The sequence below is a fragment of the Euphorbia lathyris genome, chromosome 4 (genome assembly GCF_963576675.1).
Source record: "Euphorbia lathyris chromosome 4, ddEupLath1.1, whole genome shotgun sequence".
Taxonomy (NCBI): Eukaryota; Viridiplantae; Streptophyta; class Magnoliopsida; order Malpighiales; family Euphorbiaceae; genus Euphorbia; species Euphorbia lathyris.
The window spans coordinates 13,298,875-13,308,224 of record NC_088913.1 but is presented as its reverse complement, the minus strand read 5'-3'; the positions used below and the strand labels follow the sequence as shown (position 1 = coordinate 13,308,224).

Here is a 9,350-nt window from a genome sequence, read left to right as displayed (position 1 = left end):
GTATATCTAGTTATTTTTTTATGTTTATCTGGTTTTTTGGCAATGCTGTTCTATTTGGATGATTCTTTCATGTACTTTTGATGCTGGGTTTACTTTGGATGATTCTTTCATGTACTTTTGATGTTGTGTTTACTTTGGAGATGATTCTTTAATGTACTTTTGATGTTGGGTTTATAGTCTTGCAGATACATTTACATATACATTTTGGGTTTCTCTGTTGTTTTATATTTGTCAATGTATGTGTTTATTGTTAATTATTAGTTAGAAAAGAACTGATTATAGATTATGTTTGTTCAAGATGGATAAATCATGGATGGTGGCTGATAGGAGATCACTACAGGTTAGAATAGGCTTACAAGAGTTTCTGAAGTTTGCAACGGCGAATGCTACAAACTCAAACTATATTTGCTGTCCTTGTGTCAAATGTTGTAATCTCAGAGGTGGTAGTATTGACTTTATTAAGGATCATTTAATCTGTAATGGAATTATGAAAACATATACAACTTGGGTATGGCAGGGTAAGTGTTCTATTGCAGACTCAAATCATATAGGTGAGAGTTCTGAAACAGTTGAAATGAACCATGACTTAAGGAGAGACTTAGAAGAAGATGGGTGCTCAGTAGGAGATTTTATACCGTGCTATTGTAGTTCCATGTAGGATATCCAAATGGAACTTATATCCAATACAATGAATACACGTTTATTCATTAATACATTTCAGCTGGGCCCACGTTAAATTAGAAAATAAAAAATTAAAATTAAAACTTGCATTGTTTCCTGTGTTTGGTACGTGTTTAACTCAATCGGATTCTACCTTTTTCCACCCTACCTCCGGCAACTGTCGTTGCAACCTTTTTCTGCCTTTTTACCTCCGGTGACTGCAACTGTCGTTGCAACCTTTTTACCTCCGGTTCGTTGCTATCTATGGCGACTTCGTTGCGTACTTCTGATTCTTCTAAACCAGCCCAATTTTCGAATCTAATGGCCGAGGTAGAATCGACCGGAGGAGTCAATCCGTGGCCAACCGAAGTTTGACTGTTCTGAAGAGGTTCATCTCCGATCATTTTGATTTCCAGAGTGCTTACACAATTGAAATCAGGCTTGAAATTAAGGGTATATCGTTTTTCAGTTTTTAAATTAAGGGTTTCTACCCTTTCAGGATTTCTCAATTTCTTTCTTCATGTATGTGTATTCAAGAATCTTGTTGTTTTGTTTTTACAGGGTTCTGTTTTGAGAGGTGCATTAAATTACCTCCTTAGACAACTGGAAGACGAATATGGAGTACATACGGTGGGCACCTGTTGATTTTCCAAAAGAAATTGAAAGAAATTGGTATGGTTACTGTTTTTAACATGTTGAGTTGCATTTTTGTGTCAAGAAATCTTATGAACTATGAAGATTTAGAAAATGGAGATATGAAGTGGCTTTTGAGTAGAATATTAGAGGTTGCTTCAACTCCTAATTTGTCTGATTTGTATCCAGTTTTTGGTAGGTTTGATTTGCAAGGTTTGCAGAAGAAAATTAAGGAATTACATGAGAGATGTTTTGAGATTTTTGAAGGTATTGTTGAAGAAAGAAGAGTATGCAAAGGAAAAGATAGAGATTTTCTTGATACTCTCATCACCAATGGTTCATCCAATGATCAGATCAATGTGCTACTTATGGTTTGTTTTCTCTCCTTACTGAAGATCATGCCCAAACTCACAAAACAGTTTGATTAACTATTACTTATGCTTTCCTTTCATTAGGTGATGCTTGAGAGCCATTGATATATAATATTGAATATTTTTATATATAATTTGTGCCAAATTTTGTGAATATGGGAAAAGCTTTACATATAACAGCAACATTAAAATTGCAGTGCCAATCAATGGTAGATTGATAACTCATGCTCTTTTTCACATTGGAATTGAAATGTCTTGTCTTGTGTTTCCAGTGGAGTAGCGAAGAAGTATCCCGAAAATAGAATGCTTGGTTGGTGAAAATTTGTTAATGACAAGGTAAGTAATTCAACGGAACATCAATTTCATATTATACTAAGCAAATGTCTGTTCTTTTCTTAATAATAGAAGTTATCTCTCTTTGATATGCAAGCGTTTTCCATCGGCTGATTTTGTCCTCTTGGATCTAATATTAATGATCTTACAGAACTGGCTAATGCTTTAAGAAAACATGTTTTTGTGCTGTCATATGCTTAAATTAAACTCTACAATATCATGGAGTTAGAAGTTATTACGATGTATGAATGCAGGTGGTCATCTCAAAACGCAGAAGATCATCTCCACCGTCTTTAGCAATTTTGACAAGTCTTTGGAATAGCCCCAAGTTTTGTACCCTTGGGCAGGACAACACCTTGTTTGAAAAGTGAGTCAATGGCATTGAAGTAAAGGAATCCAAGTGTTTTGTCAAGTAATCTTATGGCAATTTGTGGAACTAGGCTATGAAGAACAGATTTTACTGTCTTTCCTATAAATGAAGCATCTTTTATCTATGAAAATGCCTCATCCCTTGGCACGTAAGTCTTGATGTTGCTTCTTGATTCCGATAATGGGTCTAGCATTTGAATTCAAATAATGTGTTAGTGAAATTGATATTAATTGATGTGGAACAATTTAAAAAATCATGGTTTTTTTTTTATCGATTTTAGAGGGTGGGCATCCAGTTCTGCAACGCCTTGGATATGGAAAAGGATTGGCAATGCCACCTAAAACAGGTCATTTGAGATGAATGTTAGAAACAGGTCTAACTCTTTCTTCCTCAGCCTTTTCAATCCACTTGGTGTCTCTGATGGCAAATAGCTCTGTATTACATCCCATTTATTAGTTCCTGATCTTATTAAAAAATAAAGGTTTAATACATCATGCACTCTAAATTTGTTCAAAAAAAACTTAATTAGCATTTCAAACTTCCAAAATGTGCATAAAATATTCGTTAGTCTACTTTCATGCATTTCCTTTATGCTGATAAATAATGCAGGTGGATTCCAAGTTTGTCATTCATTGGGTGGAGGTACTGGTTCTGGCATGGGAACTCTTCTTATTTCCAAGATTAGAGAAGAATGTTGATGAATGTATAGTTTTGGACAATGAGGCCTTGTATGACATCTGCTTCCGGACTCTCAAGATTGCTACTGCAGTGACAGATTTACTTTCAATGCTTGTAAAAAATAAGCATGCATATTATCTCAACATTCATGCTTTTAATTTTTCTATAATACTCTTATTACATGTACTGCTTGTGTTTCTAATTCATGCTCCATTATTCTTTTTACTGAAATCAGGTTTATTCATGATTTTTTTTTTTTTTGCATATATAGATGACATTATATTTCATTTACTCTCCTCCACGGGTTCATTATATTGAAATAAGGTACCAAAATAGACCTATGGTTTTTAGTAAGTATCAATTTAGGCATCGAGAACAGATTGGACACGTCATTCCACGTACAGAACTTAACAGAGTAATATCAATAACGTGTTTCGTTTCATTATGAGACCTAAATTGGTACAGTTTTTAAATGCTAAGCTTATATTGGTACTGTTTTGTACGTGATATTTAAATTGATACTTACCAAAAACCATAAGTCTATTTTGGTACCTTATCCCTATTGAAATTAGTTATACGTTTCTTATTTTTCAATCAACATATTGATTGAATTATGCCACTCAGTACTAACTTTTAACATTAGCTGAAACATCAATTCTAAAAATATAGATGATAATGACTTAACAAGTTTGTGAACCAAAGAGTTATGCAAAATAATATATGATAACTCGAAAAAACATCTGTTAACATCCAAAATAAACTTCACCCCAATTAAATGTTTCAAAACTGAAATTATTAAATTTATAAAAAAAATAAGACATTAATGTGAAAATTGTTAACATTCAAAGTACACAAAAAGAACATATTGTACAACTCAGTAGCAATAGGAAAAACGGATAAAAACAACTATTTCATATTTTTGCATTTCCTCCTCAACCTCCTTCATCTTTCTGCACTTCATCTTTAACCACCTCATACCCTTCTTCTTACACTGATACAAAAAAAAAAGAACAATTCACAAATCATCAGAAACTCAATTACAACAATTAAACAATGCAATTTACGAGCCTAAGCTCTCACCTTAGCTCCCATGCTCATTTAGTTTTTCCATTGCAGACGTGAAGTTAATTCTTATAACAAAAAGTAATAGTTAGTTTAACAATGAATATGGATATTTGTAAAATTATCATAAAGTTTAAATACTTACTTGATTCAAATTAGTCCTATGATTAATGTTTTGCATCATGGATGTGAAAGACATATTTGATTCAATACCATTATAATCATATTGCATGTTCTATAAAAAGTATCAAAAAATCATTAGCATATATAGTATATATTTAAATAAAGGGATAAGGTACCAAAATAGACTTATGGTTTTTGGAGAAGTATCAATTTAGGTTCCACATATAAAATAGCACCAATATAGGTTTAACGTTTAAAAAATGTATCAATTTAGGTCTCGAGAACGGATTGCACACGTCATTTCCATTACTCCGTTAAGTTCCGATTTCTCCCTCCACTTACAATTGATAGAACTTAACGGAATAATATCAATGACGTGTCTCGTTCCGTTATCGATGCCTAAATTGATATTTTTTTAAAACGTTAAGCCTATATTGATGCTATTTTATCGCGAAGCCTAAATTGATACTTTCCTAAAAACTATAGGTCTATTTTGGTACATTATCCCTTAAATAAATAAAATTTTGAAAAACCTTACAGGAATCTGTTGCATTGTTTGCATTGATAAGGATAATGTTGTAGATGAAGGAATATTCTCGGGAGACACGATAGGAGTAAACCAACTCTATAAAAACAATATAACTAATAATTAGTTGAACTATTTCATTGGATCTTTTTTGTTCAAGTATATAAGATCAAAACTATTTCATTATAAAATAACTCATTTATTCTTCTAGTCAAAACTCTCACCTGTGAAGGTACAACCATTCTTTGAGAAATTTCTATGGGTTGAATCACAACATCCTCCACGTTTGTAACTTTTTGTTTAACTACAAATTTAAAAAAGATTATTAGTACACATATAACAAAATATTCAACTAGAGATTCTTATTAGTATAAGAAAACATACCTAATTTTTTAGATCCTTTTTTTTGCTCTTGTTTTTCTTTTTTCAAAGTGGCCCTTCAATCTTGCATTCCCAACACCTTTTGGCTTAACCCGTGGAGGATTTAAAATTGCAGTATTATTATCATCACAAAAGTCAGGGTTCACTTTATCATCAACCTTATCACCTTCCAAGTTTAATTTTTCTAGTTCACGCTCAACTTCCATCTCAATTCTAGTCAATGCATCTTTACAAATTTTCCTTGTTGTCTCAAATCGTTGACTTCTAAAAAATAAATTATATGCACGAGATGTTAAGTGATTGCGGAATATAGTTTCGGTCTCTTCAACAACATGGTTGCTTGATTCTCCTAACTCTATAGACTTAATCACATTTGCTTTTGCACTTCGAGTCCACCTCTTTAAAATGTACTTTTCAGGTATCATCTTTACATTTTTCACACTGAGAATTCGTAATGCATCAGAACAAAGTATACCCATAGACTCAAATTTCTTACAGCTGCAACTAAATTCTATTGTATCTGCATTAAAAATCACTATTCGAGTTTTCGTATCTCTCTCTTCTTCAACAATCACCTCAAAAGTATATATATTCTCATGTGATGAAACTTCTCTCCAAGTTTTTGCAATCCCATTTAGAAACTCATCCTCAAACACCTTATACATCCTCAATGTATAAACTCTGACAACACTCCTCAATATACTGCTATTTTTTATTTTGATTAAAGGAATACCTTGTTTGCAGTGAAAGTCTTCTGATGCTTCACCTTCACGCCAACCTGATATCAATTTCTCAAATGCAAGTACAAAATTGGTCAATGAAGTGGTTTTATTTGCCAAACCATTCAAAACACTATTGGTGCTTTCACTTCGTTGTGAGGATTTAATTTCTGCTGAAAAAAAATCCTTATTTAAACCTGTGCACCATTTCTTTCGTTTCTCATACAACCTACAAAGCCAACTATTATCTTTCAAACTTTCAAAACGATTCATCAGTTTTCCCCAAGTATCTTCAAACTCAAGTTCTGAGTCACAATGCATCAAACATTCATAAAACAACTTTCGAAATTCCTTATTAGAATTGAAACTTCCTAAATGAGATGACGCATTCTTTGATATGTGCCATAAGCATAACCTATGGCTTGTATGTGGAAAAACTTCTTTAATTGCATTAGCCATAGCTTGGTCTTCATCTGTAAAAATTGTTTTGGGCGCTTTGCCCCCCATTGACTCCAAAAAGGATGTAAATAACCATATAAAAGACTCAGTTGTCTCATCAAGTAAAAATGCACAATCAAACATGATATTCTGCCAATGATGATTAACTCCAACAAAAGGAGCACATACCAAATTATATCTGTTTGTACGATATGTTGTATCAAAAATAACAACATCTCCAAATGAATCATAATCATGCATGCTACCCCCATCTCTCCAAAAGAAGTTTGTCATTCTGTTTTCTTGATCCACTTGAATCGTATAAAAAAACATTGCATCTTCGGTTTGTCTAAGCTTAAAATGGTTTACTAAACTTTGAGAATCCCCAGCTTCAATTAATACCATCTTCTGTTTATTCACATAATTATAACAATCTCTTTTTGTGAAACCAACAAACTTACTACCCCCAACCTCAGTTGACATATATGAATAAACATTTTTTGTGCTTATTCCTGAATTAACCATTGTGTCAATAACTTTCCCTTTATCAATAGTCACATCCCTATTAGATCTTAAGAGATGAACTTCCGATGGCAATGCAAGCTCATGATTATGATTTTGAATAAATTTGGTTATTTCCCATAAACCATTTTTAACTGAAAATCGTACCATTGCTTCACATCCCGTTCGAGTTTCTATTATACTACGATATCTTGTACTATTAGGATCTGCTGTACTATAACCTTGTTTAGAACAACAAAAGATACGCATTGAAATTTCCCTTGTCCCCGTACGAAATCTATGTGTATGTCTTCTAATACTGAATCCTTTCCGAATAGCATATTCATTATACAAACTATATGCCTCATCCTCATTTTGTACAGTCAATCCCATCAAATTGTCATTAAATTTATGACTGCGAATAATATGCAAATTATTCTCTTCACCGATTGACATATTGTCTTCGTTGTCATTAATATCTATAATTAAAAAATAATAATCATTATAATAATTACATAAAAAAAAGGTTTGTCAATAAAAATTGTACCTTTTATATTTTCCATTAAACTTTTGAATGCGAAGAACGAACAAGAGCAATAGACTTCTGATCGTTGAGAGCGTTCGAAATAATGAAACAACAAAATAACGAATTTTTCCAACCTTGCAAAAAAGGTAGTGAATGAGAATCTCGTATGCACATATATATATGGTTCATAACTCACTATCTCTTCAACAATCAATGTGAAAAACAAATAAAGTTTCATGCCAGCCTAAAAATCTAATATATCAAATAATAATAATTCTATATCAAATAATAACAATTCAATTTTGGTGCACTTGTTTTATGATTAGCTGCACTGGTTTAATTCTATATCAAATAATAACAATTCAATTCAATTCTATCAAAGTTTCATGATTAGCTGCACTGCACTTGTTTTATACATTTAAATTCAGTTTTGGTGTCTGTGCTTTTTATTACAAAAGAAAACATACATGCTCACAATAAAACAAAAACAAGATCGACTTATAAACACTTATCAAGCATCTATATAATAAGTAGACAAATCAACGAGCTTCATAAACAACGAAATTTATTCTCCTTCTCTCACTGTTTGTCACCGAGTTCGATTGTAATTTTGATAATACCTCAAACTCGGATGAACGTGCAGTTGTGGACTGCTAGAAACAGAAAAAAAATCAAAAGTTTAATTCTAATTGAGATAATACCTGGAAGCCGGATGAAGGTGCAGTCGTTGGCAGCCGGAAACAGAAAAAATCGAAGAAAGCAGGGAAAGTCGGATTGAAGGTGCAGTGTTTGGCGGCCAGAAACTGAAAAAATCGAAGAAAAAGGTGAAGTCTTTGGCTGCCAGAAAAAAATCGTAAAAAACAGATGAAGAGATTGTTTTGCAGTTAAACACAGGGAGTGGTGGGAGGAATCGGAAATTCTGTTCATAATAGAGTAAATGATGTAAAATTAAAATTTAATTTTTTTATTTTCTAATTTAATGTGGGTCCAACTGAAGTGTATTAATGAATACACATGGATGCATTGTATTGGATATAAGTTCCAATTAGGTATCTCATATGGAACTATCATAGCACCATATAAAATCTCGCTCAGTAGAGTCAGATGAAATTATGCATTTCGTTCATGATGGAGACAAGCCTTTGTATCCTGGTTGTACTAAATCCACCAAGATGAATGGTTTACTACAAACCTTTAATCTGAAAGCTAAACATGGTCTGACCGAGTCTTGTTATACTGACATTTTATTGTTGTTTCACACCCTACTTCCTGATGGGAATGAAATGCCAATGTGTGTCAATGAGGCCAAAAAAACTCTTCATGCTTTAGGGATGAAATATGAGAAGATTGATGCATGTCCTAATGACTGCATTTTGTATAGAGATGTTAATGAGGGTGCTACTTGATGTCCATCCTGTAATGGCTCTAGGTGGAAACTAGCTGGGGATAATACAGAGAAGGTAGGGGTAGATGCTAAGACTTTATGGTATTTTCCACCAATCCTAAGGTTTAGAAGAATGGTTCAGTCCACAGTTACCGCTAAGGAACTTACTTGGCACTCGACTAGTAGGAAAAATGATGGATTGATGAGACATCCAGCTGATTCCCCAACTTAGCAAATTATTGACACTAAGTGGCCAGATTTTGGTAGTGAACCTAGGAACCTTAGGATAGGACTATCTTCAGATGGTTTTAACCCATTTGGCAATCTTAGCAGCACCTACTCGTGTTGGCTAGTCATAATGGTTGTTTATAACCTTCCGCCGTGGCTATGTATGAAACGAAAGTACATGATGTTAACTTTGTTAATTTCCGGACCCAAGCTGCCTGGAAATGATATTGATGTGTACTTGCTGCCTTTAATAGATGACCTAAAAGTCTTGTGGGATGATGGAATTGATCTGGTGTATGATGCAGTGAGAGGAGAATACTTTAGGTTGAGAGGGGTCTTGTTGTGGACTATTAATCAATTTTTTCTTAAGAATGCCAAAGTGTTGGAAAAGATGGTCGTCCAATTGAAAGATGATGG

The 9,350-nt window shown here is 33.2% G+C and overlaps 2 long non-coding RNA genes across 3 annotated transcripts; one reads left to right on the top strand and one right to left on the bottom strand.

The window, feature by feature from the left end:
• Nucleotides 1–767: 767 nt before the first annotated feature.
• On the top strand, nucleotides 768–3,289 carry LOC136226792 (uncharacterized). Of its 2 annotated transcripts, none has more exons than XR_010687858.1 (7): nucleotides 768–1,113; nucleotides 1,222–1,332; nucleotides 1,493–1,664; nucleotides 1,937–2,000; nucleotides 2,252–2,515; nucleotides 2,648–2,740; nucleotides 2,977–3,289. It is a non-coding gene; the product is annotated as an uncharacterized lncRNA (long non-coding RNA). The 2 variants fall into 2 exon arrangements; XR_010687857.1 differs by having other exon boundaries at nucleotides 1,483–1,664; nucleotides 2,977–3,288.
• Nucleotides 3,290–3,918: 629 nt separating this feature from the next.
• On the bottom strand, nucleotides 3,919–8,163 carry LOC136227600 (uncharacterized). The gene is made up of 6 exons (XR_010688142.1): nucleotides 8,023–8,163; nucleotides 7,343–7,455; nucleotides 4,981–5,060; nucleotides 4,769–4,855; nucleotides 4,126–4,175; nucleotides 3,919–4,036 (listed from the first exon to the last, which is right to left on the bottom strand). It is a non-coding gene; the product is annotated as an uncharacterized lncRNA (long non-coding RNA).
• Nucleotides 8,164–9,350: the final 1,187 nt, after the last annotated feature.